Source organism: Pan paniscus, chromosome 6, assembly GCF_029289425.2.
Source record: "Pan paniscus chromosome 6, NHGRI_mPanPan1-v2.0_pri, whole genome shotgun sequence".
Lineage (NCBI taxonomy): Eukaryota > Metazoa > Chordata > Mammalia > Primates > Hominidae > Pan > Pan paniscus.
Genome location: NC_073255.2, coordinates 34,551,225 through 34,571,061, shown reverse-complemented (window position 1 = coordinate 34,571,061; position 19,837 = coordinate 34,551,225). Strand labels below are relative to the sequence as shown.

General features: G+C 38.3%; 1 pseudogene; it reads right to left on the bottom strand.

Moving 5' to 3' along the window:
• Positions 1–4,637: 4,637 nt before the first annotated feature.
• LOC117980901 (probable C-mannosyltransferase DPY19L2) overlaps positions 4,638–19,837 on the bottom strand; it is a 62,077-nt pseudogene continuing 46,877 nt past the window's right edge.

Sequence of the window (19,837 nt, the reverse complement as noted above, 5' to 3'; positions counted from 1 at the left end):
CTTTAACCAGGTACCACTGAGATGTGCAGAACTCTGTGGCTGCAGACCCTGAGTGTCAGTGTGCATTGTTTCCTGATAGGTACGAAGGCTTTTCCTGGGGTGGCAGCCCCAAAAGCAGAGCACCTTCTGACCTGGGAGTCTGGCAGAGTTCCAGCCACCCAGCTCTGTAGAGTTGAGGAAGCGAGGGCCAGTGGGGCTACTTATGCTTCTTTCTAGCTGCTCCCTGGGCTGTGGGGCAGCCTTCCTCCCTTGGTTTCACTTTCTTAATTTCAGTCTCTAAGGCTCAGCCTTGAAACTCCAAAGGATACTGAGGCAGGTCACCCTCTCTAACCCCTGTCGAAAATTTTGCACAGGGGAAGGGAGCTGAGGAAGTCACAGAAATTCATGGGGGTGCCAGGCCCACACATACCTGCCTGTGGGGCTGAGTGGATTGGCAATGACAATGCTGACAGCTGACATTTACTGAGTACGTGCTATGTTCCAGATGCTGCATCTCTGTTTCTCAGATGAAGAATCTAAGTTTCAGGGCCTCATCCAAAACCATACAGCTAATAAGCAGTAGAGTTGGGATCTAAGCCCAGGGAATTTTACTCTAGAACTCACAGTATTAACCACAGTGCTCCCTTGGCTTATATTTCTAAGGCACATGCTGTAACCACTTTTTTTTTGTTTTTGTTTTTGAGATGGGGTCTCACTCTGACACCCAAGCTGGAGTGCAGTGGCGTGATCTTGGCTCACTGCAACCTCCGCCTCCCAGATTCAAGGGATTCTCCTACCTCAGCCTCCTGAGTAGCTGGGATTACAGACACGTGCCACCATGCCTGGATAATTTTTTGTATTTTTTAGTAGAGATGGGGTTTCCCTATGTTGCCCAGGCTGATCTGGAACTCCTGACCTCAGGTGATCCGCCCGCCTTGGCCTCCTAAAGTGCTGGGATTACAGGTGTGAGCCACCGTGCCCTGCCTATAACCATTCTTTTTTAGGGAGGTGTGGTATATGGTGCTACCCTGGATCTGTAGTCAGGATTTGAAGAGGGGAGAACAGACCAGTATAGTTCTTCAGTGTTTGCTTGTGAAGAAGGCACCATGCATTGTGGTTGGTAGTGGTGACTGGAGAGAGAGATAGGAGGGGCACAGGCAGCAAGGTCCCTGCTTAAAGACAGTTATCTAGTTTGGAAAAACTTAGCTGGATAGTCAGTTCTTACATGCATTTGGCAAGCACTTATCATACACTGTAAAGAGGCAATATGTCTAGCTTGTTAGAGGGTGGGCTCTGGAGTCAGACTCCTGGCTTTGAACCCCAACTTCCCTGCCATTTTCAAATGACACTGGAGAAGTCGCAAAACCTATTTCTGTCTCAGATTCCTCCCCAGTAAAAGTGGGATATTAATAGTACCTCCTTTGGCTTGATATGAAAATTCAATGAGTTGATATATGCAGAACATCTTAGAACAGTGACTAGCTTAGAGTAAATCTTCAGTAATTGTAAACTGTGATTATACTATGTTTTTGGCACTGAAGCCACGTCGTGGTGAGTAAGACAGTGCCTGACCTCAAGAAGCTCAGAGTCTAGTACTGGAGAGAGGTAAACAAATACTTGCAAAGTGTGTGGTGTGAGAGAGGTGTGACAGGTGGGCGGGAGCCTGCAGCAGGCACATCTGACCCATCCTAGGTGTGTATGGTGCAGAGAAGTTAGCCTAGGCTTTCTAGGGGCACTCATGTCTGGGCTGAGTCTTGCAGGGCAGGGAGCTAGTCAGGGGGAGCTGTAGTGATCCAGCTAGGGGCTGAGCAGGAGCTGAAAGTGAACAGCTCACATCTGTAGGGTTGCCAGATTTAGCAACGGAAAGTACAGGATGCCCTATTAAATATGAATTTCAGATAATGAACAACTTTTAAGAATAAGTATGTGTCATGCAATATTTTTAGTAAAAGTATGTCCCAAATATTGTATAACCACACACATTATTCATTGTTTATCTGAAATTCAAATTTCACTGGGCATCCTATGAAAAGTCTGGCAATTTTACCTTTCCACATTTAGGAAGGTGCAGTATGTTTCAGAGTAGCTGGAGTGATGCAGGGAGGAAAGGCAGAGTGGGCGGGATGGGGCTCAGAGGCACACAGGAGGCAGTTCATAAAAGACCTATGCTATGTTAAGGGATTTGGATTTTATCCTGAAATTAACGATGAGCCCTTGGAGAGCTTTAACCACAAGGACATGAAACCACGGAGACAGCAGTGTCAGGTACGATGAAATGAGTGTTAGTTTCTATGGCCGAATAGCAAATTACTCCAAATTTAGAGTCTTAAACAGTAAACATTTATTATCTCCTAGTTTCTGTGGCTCAGGAATTCAGAGGCAACTTAGCTGGGTGGTTCTGGCTGAGGTTTCTCATGAGGTCGTAGACAAGATGGTGACCAGAGTGGCAGTTATCTAAAGGATGCACTGGAGCTGGAGAATTTGCTTCTAGGGTGACTCACTCTAATGGTTGGTAAGGCATTGCTGGCTGTCAGCAGGAGAGCTCAGTTCCTGGTCACAGGGACCCACCACAGGACAACTTGAGCCTCCTCACAACATGACAACTGGCTTAGTGATCCGAGAGAGCAAAGTGACCTTAACTTTGGAGGTCACATGCCGCCTTGTCATTGCCATATATCCCAGTGATAACACAGCTCAGCCCCGCTCAATGCAGGAGGGTCCTACACAAGGACGTACACACAAGGAGGTGGGGATCATGGGGTTATCTTGGAGACTGGTTTTCTGGGATGGGAGGCTTACATGGTGATGCCTGTGACCTTGGAGGTGGAGGAGAATGATGGGCGTACAGAGGAGTGAAGAAAGGCTGGGAGGAATAGAGATGTGGGAGAGGAGGGGAGGGAAAGAAAAAAAAACAGGAGGAAGGGGTGTTGGAGCAGAATGTAGTCTGTCCGCAGCAAAGGGCATCACCAAAGCCATTCCAGGAGGAACTAGATCCACCTCCTTCTCTCCTGGGCATGCTCCAAGGATGGTTGTGACCTCCAGAGAGGACCCCAAAAGAAAGCACAAAAACTAGACAGTGGGAGGGCAGTACCCAAAAGCCCTGAGTTTCTGAGCAAAATATTGAACGTTTCTATGGTGAAATAGGAAGTTAATATGCTTAGGAAGAAAAAAGTGGTAATGATTCAAGGAAATATAATCACACACAATTTCAGTTTTAATGGACACGGGAGGAGCCATAAAAGTAATCTATCTATCATCTATCAATTATCTATCTATCTATCTATATCAACTATCATCTATGTATCTACCCATCTATCAATCATCTATCATCTATCGATTACCTATCTATATCAACTATCATCAATATATCTATCATCTATCAATCATCTATTACCTATCAATTATCTATCTATATCACCTATCATCTATCCATCTATCAACCATCTAATTATCTATCATCTATCAATTATGTCTATATCAACTATCATCTATACATCTATCCATCAACCATCTAATTATCTATCATCTATTAATTATCTATATCAACTATCTGTCATCTATATGTCTATCCATATATCAATCATCTAATTATTATCTATCAATTATCTATGTCATCTATCATCTCATCTATCATATCTATCATCTATCTCTATCATCTATCTTCTATCTATCTACCTATTTATCATCTATCTAATCTGTCATCTATTTTTTAAAGGGCCGTAAACTTGTTAACATATATATACACAGGCATTTTAACAAGTGTTTTCCTTGGAGAAGTGAGGATAGAAACTAACCCATAGGAAGAGTGCCCTCTGCTGCTACTTATTCAAAATAGCTCCTCTGTCTGGCCATACCAAGGAAAACATCCTAAAAGGTTCTTTGCCTTCTGGCTGCTGTCTATAACAAAAAATTAATAACTAACATCTTTACCTCTTAAAATACCTTTAAGATTTCTTTTCTGTTTTGTAGACAGCCGTGTTGCTACATTTTTCCATTTGGTTTTATTCTTTCCATGGTTAACTAAAGCAAACATAACTAAGAAACAGACATTGGATACTTATGCAGTACACAGAAAGCATTTCTTCCAAACTCTTAACTAAATAAAGTAAATCCTTTTCTAGGTGCACAAATCCATAGGTGAGAGGTCAAGATTACCCAACCAGGAATAGCTCATCACTGTAGGCTGGAGGAAATGGCTTTATTTACTCCAGAGCACCCAGGAAAATGTACTGACCTTTACAACCAGCTCTGTTTGCTATTCCAGGGGAAAGCAGGAAGGGAGGGGCGGAAGGACAGACCCATAAATGTTCTATGACAATTACTTGGCAGCACCGTTTCAAAGAAATAAGGGAAGCCTTTACTTGGCATTCTGTACTAAGCAGTGCATGGAAATGGGTTGGTTTCAGCTCTGGACTGCCCACCCACACCTGGCCCCTCTGGGCATACTAAACACAGGAGTGACACCGCTACCCCAGGTGTTAGCCTGGAAACTTCCCTCCCTTCCATGCATCATCCCTGCTTTCATCTCTGTAGTTGACAGATTCTCTGGGTCTGTTGTGTGGACTTTGGGATCAGCTTCTGAGCCCTTGCCCTTCTCTGAAACATCACTTTTGGCTCACTCTTTAACTCAGGACTCTGCAGGGCTCCTGATTCTGAAATACTTGCAACTTCAGGGAGAAGACACTCCCTTGGCCAGCTTCATCCCAGCCTCTAGCTGAGGAAAGAGGATTGGACATGCTACATTTTTGGGCAAGGTATTTATCTTCTCCAAACCTGTTTCCTCATCTGTAAAATGCAAATGATAAAATAACTCACATGATCAAGCTTTTGTGAGAATTATAACTGATAAAGGATAAATGTCGATTATAACATAGCAATAAATGTCGATTATTATAAAATAGTAATAAAACAAGTATTATGGAATATTATTAAAGTTTTCTTTTTCTTTTCTTTTTTTTTTTTTTTTTGAAACAGTTTTGCTCTTGTTGCTCAGGCTGTAGTGCAATGGCACGATCTCGGCTCCCTGCAACTTCTGCCTCCTGGGTTCAAGCCATTCTCCTGCCTCAGCCTCCCGAGTAGCTGGGATTACAGGCGGCTGCCACCACACCCAACTGATTTTTTGTATTTTTTAGTAGAGATGGGGTTTCACCATGTTGGCCAGGCTGGTCTTCAGCTCCTGACCTCAGGTGATCTGCCCACCTCGGCCTCCCAAAGTGCTGGGATTACAGGCGTGAGCCACCGTGCCCGGCCCTGGTTAGAGGACAAATATTAATATATGGGTATCTAGTGGCTGCGACCAGGCCAGAGAGAGGAAGTTTAAAAAATCAAGGGAAGGAGTTTTGTCCATAAGTTTAAAAATACATAACATTAAGTCTGGAGATAAATAGACCAAATACTAACAATGTTTATCTTTGGCTTTTTTGTTTTATTTTCAGCTTTTTTATTTTTTGTGGATACATAAGGGGTATATATATTTATGGGTTACATGAGATATTTTCATACAGGTATGCAATGTGTAATAATCAGATCAAGGTAAATAGGACATCCATCACCTAAAGTGTTTATCCTTTGTCTTACAAACAATTCAATTATACTGTTTTATTTTAAAATGTAAAATTACATTATTTTTGACTATAGTCACCCTGTTGTGCTATCAAATATTAGGTCTTATCCATTATTACTTTTTTTTTTTTTTTTGAGACAGCCTCACTCTGTCACCCAGGCTGGAATGCAAAAGGTGTGATCCCGGCTCACTGCAACCTCTGCCTCCCGGGCTCAAGCGATTCTCCTCCCTTAGTATCCTGAGTAGCTGGGATGACAGGCACATGCCAGCATGCCCAGCTAATTTTTGTATTTTTAGTAGAGACAGGGGTTTCACCACGTTGGCCAGGCTGGTCTCAAACTCCTGGCTTCAAGTGATCCTCCTGCCTCGGCCTCCCAAAGTGCTGGGATTACAGGTGTGAGCCACCACACCTGGCACTATTTTTATATCCATTAACCATGTCCACTTCCCCCCAATACCCAACTACCCTTCCCAGCCTGTAGTAACCACCATTCTACTCTCTGCCTCTGTGAGTTCAATTGTTTTAATTTTTAACTCCCACAAAAAAATGAGAACATGCAAAGTTTTTCTTTCTGTGCTTGGCTTATTTCACTTAACATAATAAACTCCAATTCCACAACAATGGTTATCTTTGAGGGGGGAATTTATAGGTGATGACTTTTTTTTCTTCTCCTATTTTTCAAATTTTCTCTAATGAGTACTTTTTAAATACTTTTTAAATAAAAAGTACGAAATTTTGTTGTTAAAAAGCCATCATTTGTTCTTTCTTTTCACTGACTTATACAATTAATACATGATTTTATTCTCAATCTAAAGCTTACAAGCCAGAGGTAAGGCTAAAACCCCTCATGGACACACAAACATGACTGCTGTCACACCAAATGCAGTCACTTCCCAGAGGTAGTCATGATATTAATTTTGTGCCGACCCTTCTAGATATTTTTCTATCCACTTATGTGTTACTGGCTCATTGATCAAGGACAATTTGTGACATGATTAAACACGCTTTATTTTTCTTCCCATCGTCTCTTCAGAAGTTGTGGTGGGGGGGTAATCATCTCTTGCCACTAGATGAAGAATAGGGCCATTCTAGAGGCTCTCTGGTCAGTCATAGGTGATGGACACTTCCACATTTTCTTCCTTGTGAGACACAGGGTCCATTTGGAAATTCTGAATATCCAATGTAAGGTACACAACAAACCGTCCTATGGCAAAGGGGAAAAACCTGAGCCTAAATATGATCAAAACTATAGATCAGTGGTTTTCAGCGTTGGTTGCACACTGGGATCATCTGAGGTAGTTTAAAAAATTCCTGTGTCTCAGTTCCCCCCAGAGTCCCTGGTATAATTGCTCTTGGATTTGCCTGGGCTTCAGGGATATTTATTTATTTATTTATTTATTTATTTAATTTATTTATTTAATTTTTTTGAGACCCAGTCTCACTCTGTTGCCCAGGCTGGAGTACAGAGGCGTGATCCCAGCTCACTGCAACCTCTGCCTCCTGGGTTCAAGTGATTCTCCTGCCTCAGCCTCCTGAGTAGCTGGGACTACAGGCACCCACCAACACACCTGGCTAATTTTTGTGTTTTTAGTAGAGTCGGGGTTTCACCGTGTTGGCCAGGCTGGTCTCGAACTCCTGACATCAGGTGATCCGCCCGCCTCGGCCTCCCGACGTGCTAGGATTACAGGTGTGAGCCACCGCGCCCGGCCGGCGTCAGGGTTTTCAAGAGCTCCTCAGGTAATTATAGTGGGCTACCTTTGAGAATCACTGCTCCGGATTTAACATCCAATTTATAGAAAATACATGGGAAAGCATAGAAGAACAGCATGGAGTGCAATAAGCAATAGCCACACTGGGACACGCTATAGGACAAACACTCAGTTTCTTTAGAAAAAGTTGTAAGAAAAAAGGATGAGGAGGAGAGAGGAACCTACAGGTTAAAAGTGACTTACAAGAAATTACTAATTGCAATGTGTGAAGAGATCTTTTTGGATCTTCAGGTGAACAAAGAAAACATATGAAAAGTTTTACACATCAAACAGGAATATTTGAACATTCAGTAGATATTTGATATTAAGGGATTGTTTTTAATTTTGAGGCTACGATAATGTTGTGGGTTTTTTTTTAAGTTTTTTTTTTAACTTTTAGGCTCAGGGGTACATGTGCAGGTTTGTTATACAGGTAAACTCGTGTTATGGGGGTTTGTTGTACAGACTGTTTTATCACCCAGGTACTAAGCCTAGTACCCAGTGGTTATTTTTTTCTGCTCCTCTCCCTCCTCCCTACCTGAGGCTTCGCGTAGGCCTCGGTGTCTGTTGTTGTTTTATTTTTAAAACAGTTTTTCTCTTTCAGAGACATGTTGAAATAACTGAATGAAATATCTCCAGATTATTTATCTGGGATTTACATGAAAAGAAGCCTATGAGAGGGAGGAGTGCGTGAGGGTGTAGATTAAAAAAAATGATTGGCCATGAGTTGATAATTGTTGAAGCTGGGCAATGGGTACATAGGCAACTCGGTATTCTATTTCCTCTATTTTTGTATGCTTAAACGTTTCCAAAATAAGAAGTTTTTCTGGAATGCTTAGTCCAAGATATTAATTAACAATTTAGTGCTTAAAGACAGAACATCTTTTTCCTGCTACAGAGTGCAGTTCTTGGCTGTCTGCTTTTGGGGAGACAGGTGTGACCATCTGTTCTGCTCCTTGCCCATCCCCACCGCCTCTCCCTTGCTGAGCGTTGCTTCCCAAGGCCAAGGCCAGAGGGCGGAGGAGACATGAGGGTATTAGACCATTAGACAGCTCTCATCTACTGGATGGCCTTGGGCTCCCACCCTGGCTGGTTTTACAGCTGGCTTTTCCTGGGTTTGGTCACTTTGCTTGTGTTATGCATCAATTCTGTTCTCCCAAAAGACTTTTTTTTTTTTTTTTTAACAGAGTCTTGCTCTGTTGCCCAGGCTGGAGTGCAGTAGCATGATCTCAGCTCACTGCAGCCTCTGCCTCCCAGGTTCAAGCAATTCTTCTGCCTCAGCCTCCTCAGTAGCTGGAATTACAGGCACCTGCCACCATGCCTAGACGATTTTTTGTATTTTTAGTAGAGATGGGGTTCACCATGTTGGCCAGGCTGGTCTCGAACTCCTGACCTCAGGTGATCTGCCCGCCTTGGCCTCTCAAAATGCTGGGATTACAGGCATGAGCCACTGTGCGCAGCCCCAAAAGACATGTTGAGCTTCTAACCCCAGTACCTGTGAATGTGCCTTTATTTAGAGAAGAGGTCTTTGCAGATGTAATCAAGATGAGGTCAGACTGGGTGTGGTGGCTCACACCTGTAATCCCATCACTTTGGGAGGCTGAGGCGGGCAGATCATTTGAAGTCAGGAGTTTGAGACCAGCCAGACCAACATGGTAAAACCCCATCTCTACTAAAAATTCAAAAATTACCCCAGTGTGATGGTGTGAGCCTGTAATCCCAGCTACTTGGGAGGCTGAGGCAGGAGAATCGCTTGAACCTGAGAGGCGGAGGTTGCGGTGAGCTGAGATGGTGCCACTGCCCTCGAATGAGGTCATACTGGATGACAATGGGCCCTAAATCCGATGACTGGTATCCTTACAAGCAGAGAAATTTGAGAACACAGAGGAGACACAGGTGAAATAAGGCCATGTGAAGACAGAGGCAGGGCTTGCATAAGCCAAGGAATGCCAAGGTTGGCAACCAAAGGAGTTAGAAGCAAGGAAAGATTATTCCCTAGAGACTTTAAATTCCCTAGAGAGCATGGCTCTGCTGACACCTTGATTTTGAACTTTGAGTCTGTAGAACTGTGAGACAAGTTTCTGTTGTTTTAAACCACCCAGTTTGTGGTACTTTCTTACAGTTGCCCTAAGAAACGAATACACTCGATCCAGACCTTCCCAGCTCTGGGGATGTCTCTTCTGCTGCACACTGTGTTATTTGGTCCCCAGGAATGCCAGCTCCAACTGTGGCTCCCAGGAGCCCAAGCAACACATACTCCTGCAATTGGGGTCCGTCACCTTTGCCTCTGGGTCCACTTGGGCAGGACTTTGCATTCCTCTGCCCTAAGTGGTTCAAAGAGTTTGAGTGGGTACACTCTGGTACTAGAGAAAATCTGAAGCAATTCACCTAGTTGGATGAAAAGGGACTTACGTACCCTTGATTTATTAAAATTCATTGTTCTTTTATATACATTTCTCTTTAAAACTCTGAAGTGAACATTTGTTTATGCAGTATGACATGATTGAATAATTTATATGACAAGCTTAATAAGGCTGACATTCAATGAACAGAAAAGTAATTTACCTTTTAGTAATCAGAAAAACTTTCAATCCATTTTTATCTTATTTTTAAGTGTCTGTTATTAAAGCTTGTGATTTTTATTAATGTAAATAAGCCAAAGGGTGATTGTTTTTGACACACGGCATTGTGCCATAGTGTAATGGGTAGTTTCCTTCTCAGTTAACCTTCAATACTCTGTACACACTATTCTGAAATACTGGCATCTTCGAGCAGGACACTACATAAGGGAGGGTTAGCTGCATTGGAAGGGTCTTCCACATCCCAGATTTCAAGCATACTGCAACCAGGCCTGAAAAAAACATATATATCCATATTAGAAATGTATTCCTGTCTAGAGAAAATAGATACATAACACACATCTAGATTTTCAGAGACAAATTTATCTAATGTTAAATATTTTAAGGCGTCATTTCAAAAAACATAATTTCAATGTTTAGAAATTTAAAAAATAGAATGAAATTAAGTATGTTGCCTTTTCACATCTCATTTAACCAAATGAAAGACATATCCTAATAATAAAGCTTCAATATACATTCATAAATACGTATTTAAAAGCTCACTTTCAAGATGAAACAAACATAAGTATACTTTCCAAGTGCCATCACCATCTAAACATAAGGCCCATTTGTAGTAAAATAAGATAAATTAAAACCTAATTCAATTCCTGATGAATTTCACATTTTTTAGCATAAACTGCCTTGGATTAGCATGAAATGATCCAAGGCAGGGACAGGAGACTCTTATGGCAATTTGTTTTCTTCAATGCTTTCCCATTTTGGGTGGCTCTACGACTGGGCTAAATGAGACACTTTCCTCCCTAGAGAGTAATCCTGGATGGCAGTCATTAAAGGGAAGGAGTCAGACAAAATTGATTTCTAATTTTTTAACATTTATATTGAAGTATAAGTTATACACAATAAAATTTCACCTATTTTATGTGTAAAGTTTGCCAGGTATGGGCATATGTGTATAGATGTGTAAGCACTACCACAATCGTAATACAGAAAATGTCCATCACCCCCACAAGTTCCCTGTGCCCTTTTGCAATCTACCACCTTCCCCAAACATGGCCTCAGGCAACTACTGTACTTTCTGCACTATAGTTTTCTTTTTCTAGGATTTCATATAAATATATTATGTAGTCTTTTCACTTTTGGCTTCTTTGCCATAGCATGTTTTTGATACTCATATCTGAGCTGTAGTTCCTACAACTTCTGTTGTGGTTCAGTAGTTCCTTCCTTTTTGTTGCTAAATAATATTTCATTGTATATAGAGAACACAATTTGTTTATCCATTTGCAAGTTAATGAACATTTGAGATGTTTTGAGTTTTTGGTGACCATGAACAATGCCACTATAAACATTCATGGACAAGGCTTTTTGTGGACATATGTTATCATTTCTCTTAGGGAAACACCTAGGAGTGGAATTGCTGGGTTGCATGGTTATGTATGATTAAATGTGGATTTATCTTTATAGGCAAGTTCAAAACTGTTTTCCAGAGTAGATGCACCATTTTTCATTTCCACCAAGAATGCATGAGAGTTTAAGTTGTATCAGTTTTTGTAATTTTAATCATTATAGTATGGTTATGGATGATTCAAAATATCTTCTTTGGTGGAATGTCTATTCAAATATTTTGCCAAATTTTGTGTTGTTTCTTATTGAGGTGTGAGAGTTCTTTGTATATTCTGGGTAAAAGTCTGCCAGATTTTTTTAGCAGATGTATTAAGGCATAACTGTTCAATAATTACTCAATAAGCTGCACATATTTAGTATCCACTTTGATACATATTAACATATGTATACACCTGTAAAACAGCAGCCACAATAAAAATCATGAACATATCCATCTCTCCCAAAAGTTTACTTCTGCCTGCTTGTAATCCTAATTATTGCATGCTTTCTTTTTTGTCTGGCTTCTTGTCCTCAGTAGAATTATTTTGAGATCCATCCATATTGCTGTTCAATAGTTTGTTCATTTTTATTAGTGACTAGTATTTACATTGTTTGGATATTCTAGTAGTGTGTTTATACATTCATCTGTTGATAAATAAGTGGGTTGTTTCCAGTTTGGGGCTATTACAGAAAATAAGGTGATATGAACATTTGTGTACAATTACTGGGATGGATATATGCTTTCTTTTATCTTAATAAATATAGTAGTTGTATGTTTAACTTTTTATAAAATTGCTAAACTGTCTTGCAGAGTGGTTGTACCATATTACTTTTGCACCACTGGTGTATGAGAGTTCGAAGTCCTCCATAGTGTCAGCAACACTTGGCATGATCAGTTTTTTTTTTTCAATTATAGCTATTTTATTGTTTAGCGATATCTCACTGTAATTTGCATTTGCATTTCACAAATCACTAGTAACATCAAGCATCTTTTTGTGTGATTATTTGCCATCTGTCCTTTTGTCTTTTTTTTTTCTTTTTCTTTTTTGAGACAAGGTCTTGCTCTGTCGCCGAGTGGAGTGCAATGGCACCATCTCGGCTCACTGCAACCTCCATCTGCTGGGTTCAAGCGATTATCCTGCCTCAGCCTCCTGAGTAGCTGCGATTATATGTGCCCACCATCATGCCTGACTAACTTTTTGTATTTTTAGTAGAGACGGGGTTTCGCCATGTTGGCCAGGCTGATCTTGAACTACTGACCTCAGGTGATCCACCCGCCTCAGCCTCCCCAAATCCTGAGATTACAGGTGTGAGCCACCCACTGCACCCAGCCTATTTTGTCCATTTCTAATTGGGTTGTTTTATGATTATTGGGTTTTGAGAGTTCTTTATACATCTAGAGAAAGTCCTTTATCAGACATAGGCTTTGAAAATATTTTCTCCCAGACTGTGGTTTATCTTTTAATTCTTCCTAACACTGTTTATAAAAAAGCAGAGGTTTACAGTTATGAAGTCCTATTTATCAATATGTTCTCCTGTGGATCATGATTATGTTACTGTATCTGAGAAATCTTAGCGTAATCCAAGGTTACAATAATTTTCTTCCATATTTTCTTCTAGAAATTTTATATTCTTGGATTCTTAGTAGCAAGTTACCTTCTACTCCTAGTTTGCTGAGGGTTTTTAATCAGTTATGGATACTGAATTGTGTCAAATACTTTTTCCTGAACGTACTGAGTGGATGATGCACGATGATGCGATCTTTCTTTTTCAGTTTGTTACTATGGTGAATTCACCTGATTGGTTTTCAAATAGTGAGACAACTTTGCATTCCTGGGATAAACTCCACTTGCACATTATGTATTGTCTTTAATATATTGCTGGATTCATTTGTTGCAATTTTACTTAAAAATTTCACATATGTGTTCATGATAAATTTTGATTGGTTGTTTCCTTTTACTGTAATGTTTCTCTCATGTTGGTATCAGGATAATGCTGACCTCACAGAACCAGTTGGGAAGTAATCCCTCCTTTTGAATTTTCTGGAATAGTTTGTAGAACTGGAATTATTTCCAGTGAAGATATCTGTCTTAAAGTTTTCTTTGTGACAATTCTTTTTACTACAAGTATAATTTTATTAATAGATATAAGGTCATTCATAATAAGGTAATAGATATAAGATTTTCTGTTTCTTAAGTGAGCTTTGGTTTTGGATCTTTCAAAGAACTTGTCCATTTTATCTATTTTGTCCTACTTAGTGCAGTAAAGTTGTTCCTAAAACTCCCTCATTATCCTTTTCATTTCTTCAGATTCCTGTAGTGATAAAATCTTTCTTATTCCTGATATTAGTAATTTCTGTCTTCAATCTTTTAGTTTGGGTAGAAGTTAATCAATTTTATTAATCTTCTCAAGAATCGGTGTTTGGTTTTATTGACTTTTCCCTGTTTTGGGGGGAAATTCACACTGATTTTGATTCTAATCTTTATGCTTTCTTTTCTTCTCCTTACTTTGGAGTTTACTCGTTCTTTTTTTCTAGTTGCTTAAGGTGAAGCCGAGTGACTGATATGAAGCCTTTCTTCTTTTTCTATTATAGGCATTCAACATAAAAACAAATCTCTCTACTGCTGTATCTGCATCCCAAATAGCGGGATGGTGTTCTCATTTTCCCTTAGGTCAAAATACGTTGAAACTAACCCTCCTTTTGTTTCTTCTTGAGCATGGATTATCTGGAAGTGTATTACTTAGTTTCTAAACATTTGAGGGAATTTCCACATAGAATTCTGTTACTGATTTCTAATTTAATTTCATTGTAGTCAGATATTGTACTTTACATGATCTAAAGTATTTTAAATGTGTCAATACTTGTTTTGTGGCCTAGAAAATGGTCTTTTTTGATAAATAGTCTGTGTGTGCTTGAATGTCTATTTTGCTGTTCTAGGGTGGTGTGTACTATAAATGTCAATTAGGTCATATTGGTTGATGGCGTTATTCAAGTCTTCTGTATTCTTGCTAAATTTCTTTTTATTCTACAAATTATTTAGAGAAGGCTATTAAAATTTCTAACTATACTGTAGATTTGTCTATTTTTTCGTAAAGTTCTATCAGTTGTGCTTCATATATTTGAAGCTGTTATGTAAGTGCATAAATGTTCAGAGTTGCTACATCCTCTTGAAATATAGATCCCTTCTTCATTTAAAAATCCTTGTTTAACCTTGATAATATTCTTAGCATTCAAATGTACTTTGATGTTATTACAGCCACACCAGCTTTCACTGACTAGTAGTAGCATCACATGTCCTTTTCCTACCTGTTAACTTTTAACCTCTTTGTTTCTTTATATTTAAATACATTTCTTGAAAGTAGCCTACAGTAGGGTCTTGCTTTGCTATGCAATCTGACAATTCTTGCTTTTCATTTGTGGTGTTTAGAGCTATATTCATTTCCTATTGCTGCTATAACAGATTACCATAAACAGTTGCTTAAAGCAACATGTATTTATTCCCTTTCAAATTTTGGAGCTCATAAGTCTAAAATCACGGTATTGGCAGGGCTCCAATCCTTCAGGAGGCTCTAGAAGAAAATCCACTTCCTTGCCTTTTCCAGCCCTAGAAGCTGGCCTCCTTCCTTGGCTTGTGGCCTTATATCACTCCAACTTCTGCTTCTACCATCACATCGCCTTTTTGATCTCTTACTCTTTTGCCTCCTCCTTATAAAGACTTTGTGATTACATTTGTCCTACCTGGATAATAAGGATAATCTCCACATCTCATGAGCATTAACTTAATCACATTTGCAAATTTTCTTTTTCCATGTGAGTAATGTAATTCACAATTTCTGGGAATTAGGACACAGCCATCATGGGCGGCTCATTATTCAGCCTACCACAAGTCCATTTACACTTAATGTGATAATTGATATGGTTAGATTTAAGTCTGTCATCTTGGTGTTTTCTCTTTGTTCCACCTGATCTTTATCTCCCTTTTCCACTTCTTCTGCCTTATTTTGGATTGAGTGATTTTTATAATTCCATTTTAATCTTGTTTGTTGCCTTTTGGGTTCTGTCAGTTTTTGCTTCATATGTTTTGATATTCTCTTTTAAGTTCATATGCACTCAAATTATTGTACCTTTCTTCTGTACTGAACTATTTTGCCTTATAAAACATAGTCGTTTCTAGTAATATTCTTTGTCTTAACATCTATCTTATCTGATATTTATACATTTTTCACTTCAGCTTTCTAATGTTTACTCACATGCTATCTTTTCCATTCTTTTTCCTTCAGCCAATATACATATTTGTATTTAAAATGCACCTCTTGCAGGCAGCCCATAGATAGGTTTTGCTCTTGTATTCAATTTGCCAATCTCCGCCTTTTGTTAGGAAGAATTTAGTCCTCTTTCACTTTGAAATTACTGATATGGTTTGATATAGGCTTGCTATTGTGCTCTTTTTAAAAAAAAACTTTTTATTTCAAGACATTTGGAGATCCACATTAAGTGAGAGATAATACAAGTAGCTCTTGTACAGTCTTTAGACAGTGTCCTCCACCATGGTAACATCTTGAACATTTGTATAATATCACAGCCAGATAATTCACATTGATAGAATGGTGATAGAGAGCATTTCCATCACCACAGAGATCCCTTGTACAGCCACACATACTATACTCCCCCCACATTCCCACCCCACCCTAACCCCTCGCAACCACAAATCATCCATATCTATAATTTTGTCATTTGAAGACAGTTATACAAATGGAATCATACAGTATGTAACCTTTGGGGATTGTCTTTTCTTCATTCAAACAATTCTCTGGAGATTCATGCAGGCTCTTGAGTGTATCAATAGTTTGATCCTATTGCTGAGCAGTATTCCATGGTATGAATAGATCACTATTATTTAACCATTCACCTTGCGAAAAACATCTGGGTTGTTTCAGGTTTAGGCTATTACAAATAAAGCTGCTATAGACATTTTTCTACAGAATTTTGTGTGAACACAACTTTTCACCTGTCTGCGAAAAAATGCCCAATACAATTGCTGGGTCTTAAGTTGGTTATATGTTTAGGTGTTTTCCCCTTTTATTTTTAGTTGGCAAGTAATACTTGTACATATTTAGGGAGTATAGAGTGATATTTCAATGCATAATTACAATGTGTAATGATCAAATCAGGGTAATTAGGATATCCATCATCTCAAATGTTTACCACCTGTTTGTGCTGGGAACATTCAGAATCCTCTGTTCTGGCTTTCTTGACATATATGATAAGTTACTGTTAACTAATATTCACTCTACAGTGCCAGAGAACACTAGAACTTATTCCTTCTATTTATCTGTAGTTTTGTATCTCTTAACCAACCTCTCCTTATCTTCTTCTCCTCCCTACCCTTCCCTCTCAGCCTCTAATTACCACAATTCTGCTCTACTTCTATGAGCTACTTCTTTGAGCTTCCACGAGCGACAACATGCACTATTCATCCTTCTGTGGCTGACTTATTTCACTTAATGTATCCAGGCTCAGAGGCTTGCCATTATGCTCTTTTTTTCCCCACTGTTTTATTTATTTTTTGAGTGGTTTTGATAGGGATGACAACAAGCATCTTTAACATATCATGATTTACTTACCATTTAAATTGGGTTATTTCTAGTAAATCATACATTTCCATTTACTCAATTTTTGTGCTATTGTCATGTATATTTAATTTCTGTCATAAAGTAAAAAATATAATGGTATCACCTTTGCCTTAAATAATGTCTTTTAAAGCTTTTCAGAGAAGAAAAATGTATAGTGATTAATATCCACATATTTACCATTTCCAGCGCATTTCAGTATTTCTTGTATATCTGAGTTACCATCTGGCATCATTTCTCATCAGCTGACAGAACTTCTTGTCCATCCTGAAGTATAAATCTGTTACCATCAAATTATCTTAGATTTTGTTGATCTGAAAAATGTATTTTTGGCCTCCATTTTAAAAAGATAATTTCATTAAATATAGAATTCTTGATTTTTCATCTTCAGCACTTTGAATTATCATTCCAGTGTCTGTTAATTTCCACTATTTATGTTGAGAAGTCAGATGTTTATATAGCATATCATTTTTTCTCTTATTTTCAAGATTTTCTCTTAATCTTTGATTTTACCGTTTTGACTATAATGTGCCTTGCTTTGGTTTTCTTTGGGCTTCACCCAGTTGGATTTGTTGAGCTTAGCAGATCTCTAAGTTAGCAGCTTTTATCAAACTTGAGAAATTTTTGGACAACATTTCTTCAATGTTGTCCATGAACATGGACAGAAAAGAACATTTTTCTGTCATGTTCTTTTTTTCATTACATCTAATACTAAAATTATGCATGTGTTGAACTACTTAATGTTACGTAGGTCTGTGACTTTGGTTATTTTTCAATCTTTTTGGTTCCTGTTCTTTTGATTAACTATTCTCTCTTGATCTATCTTCAAATTCACTGAATTTTCTGTTCAAATGTTCTGTTTACATCTCAAAATTGTTGAGCATATTTAAATAATTTTCATTTCATTTACTATACTTCTCAGCTCTAGAATTCCCATGGGGGCTGGGGTGTTTCTATTTCTGCTGAGATTCCATATCTCTTCACTCATGGATACCATGTTTTCTTTTAATTCATTGAATATATTTTTCTTAAGCCTTTGAATGTATTTGTAATAGTGGCCTTGCAGTCTTTGGCTGCTAAATCCAACATCTGGACCTACTTGTATCGGTTTCTATTAACTTATTTTTTTCAGAGTGTTGGTCATACTTTCTCATTTTAGTTTGCATCTCTGAAACTTTTTGCACATTGTAAATGATATAGTGAAGTGACTGTAGAACCTCTTTTGTTCTTCTGATTGCCAATGTGTCATTCTAGGAGACAATTAATGTGCCTGAATTTCCTGTCATGTGCAGCAGCTAATATCTCTGCTTAGGAGTCTAAACAAAGGACTCAAAAGATCCATTACCCATCTTAGAATTTTATGATTTTTAGAGATTCAAAATTCAGAAATTAAAAAATTTTAATTAGGAAGTTTTTCTTATTATGTCATTTTGGTTTTTGTCACTTTCAAGTCTTACAAATCCAATATAATTCAGCTATATAATACAGAATGCCAATATCTCACTTTGTTGTGAATTCAAATCCATATTTCAGATATCTAATAAAAATTTTCATAAATATTTCAAAAATTATGAAAAAAACTAAGTAGAAGATGTTAAATTGAAAAATCAGGATATTAAAATATACTATAATGTTTGGAATTAAATTCTACTTCATTGATAGTATAATTTTACTTCTCTAGATGAAATAATTTAAACTAAGATACCAGGATAATATTTTAATGAATTTAAATTAAAATTTCGTAAAGAATCAGGACTACTGTAATAAAGTGAAACATTTGTTGCTTAAAAATATACCATATCAGATAGCATAGGGTTAATACTCACTTAGTTCTCACAACACACCATGCCTCTTCTAAAACACAATAATTCACATGTAACTCCAACAATTTCTCTCCTACTTCTTTGGCAGATTTTCGACTACATGTAGAATAAACTACTTTTGTCTGGGCCCTTTAAATTTAAACAATAGTTTAAAAGATTTTAAAATGAATGATAATAGAATAGACTAAAAAAATCGTACTAGCAAATTGAAATCTCAGTACTCACTGGATGGAACACTGATATACATGACTCAAAACAGCATCAACTATTTTGGGGATGGCAGTTTCCACATTCCTACTTATATTTTGAATGTAATAAAACTTACAGCAATTTTAATTTTGCATATACTGCTCATTAGTATATAAAATAGTCTAAAGCTGTACTGGGAGCAGAGAGCAGCTTAGGATATACAATTTTCTTCTTATAATTCACACAGTTTTCAGAGAATATATTCTGACAGAGACTGAATGTAGTGAAAACATATCTTTCAATGCTTAATTTCATCTAAAGAAGCTCTGACAAATACACGAATTGAAATTGAGTGTATCAAGTAGAACACTTAGACAATGGGCATCCAGGGTGTCAGAAGAGGTAGGAAAAGCACCTTCACAGAATCTTGAGAAATGGGGATGGTCACCAAAATATGGTACAATAGGTGATTTGACCATAGTGGGAGTTCTTACAAAATCCTGACAAACTATCACTTATGCATTGGATGTTGCTTAGAATTTCAAGCATATGGGATGCTCAGTCACCACAGTGGTTTCCATGCCAGTTCACCGCAGTAGAACAGAGAGAGCATCAGGTACATTTCTAAGGTGTCTCACTCCAAGCCCTGGCTCCTAGACAGCAGACCTAAAACTTATAAATAATTTAAAGATTTGCCTCTAACGATAGGCCAAAAATCCACTTTAAAAAAAGATTACCCTGAAAATTACTAGAATAACCAAAATAATTTTTTAAACCAGCCATTTAAGGAAAGCAAAACTTTTAGACATCAATGGAAACTAGAGTTCTCATAATCGGCTAGCAAAAATACTCTAAATTTTCATGAAAGCACGTAGTGTATAATAGCAACTTTCATGTACTTTTTCTACCTGTCACAAAAAGCTAGTCATTGGCCACCAGTAAGA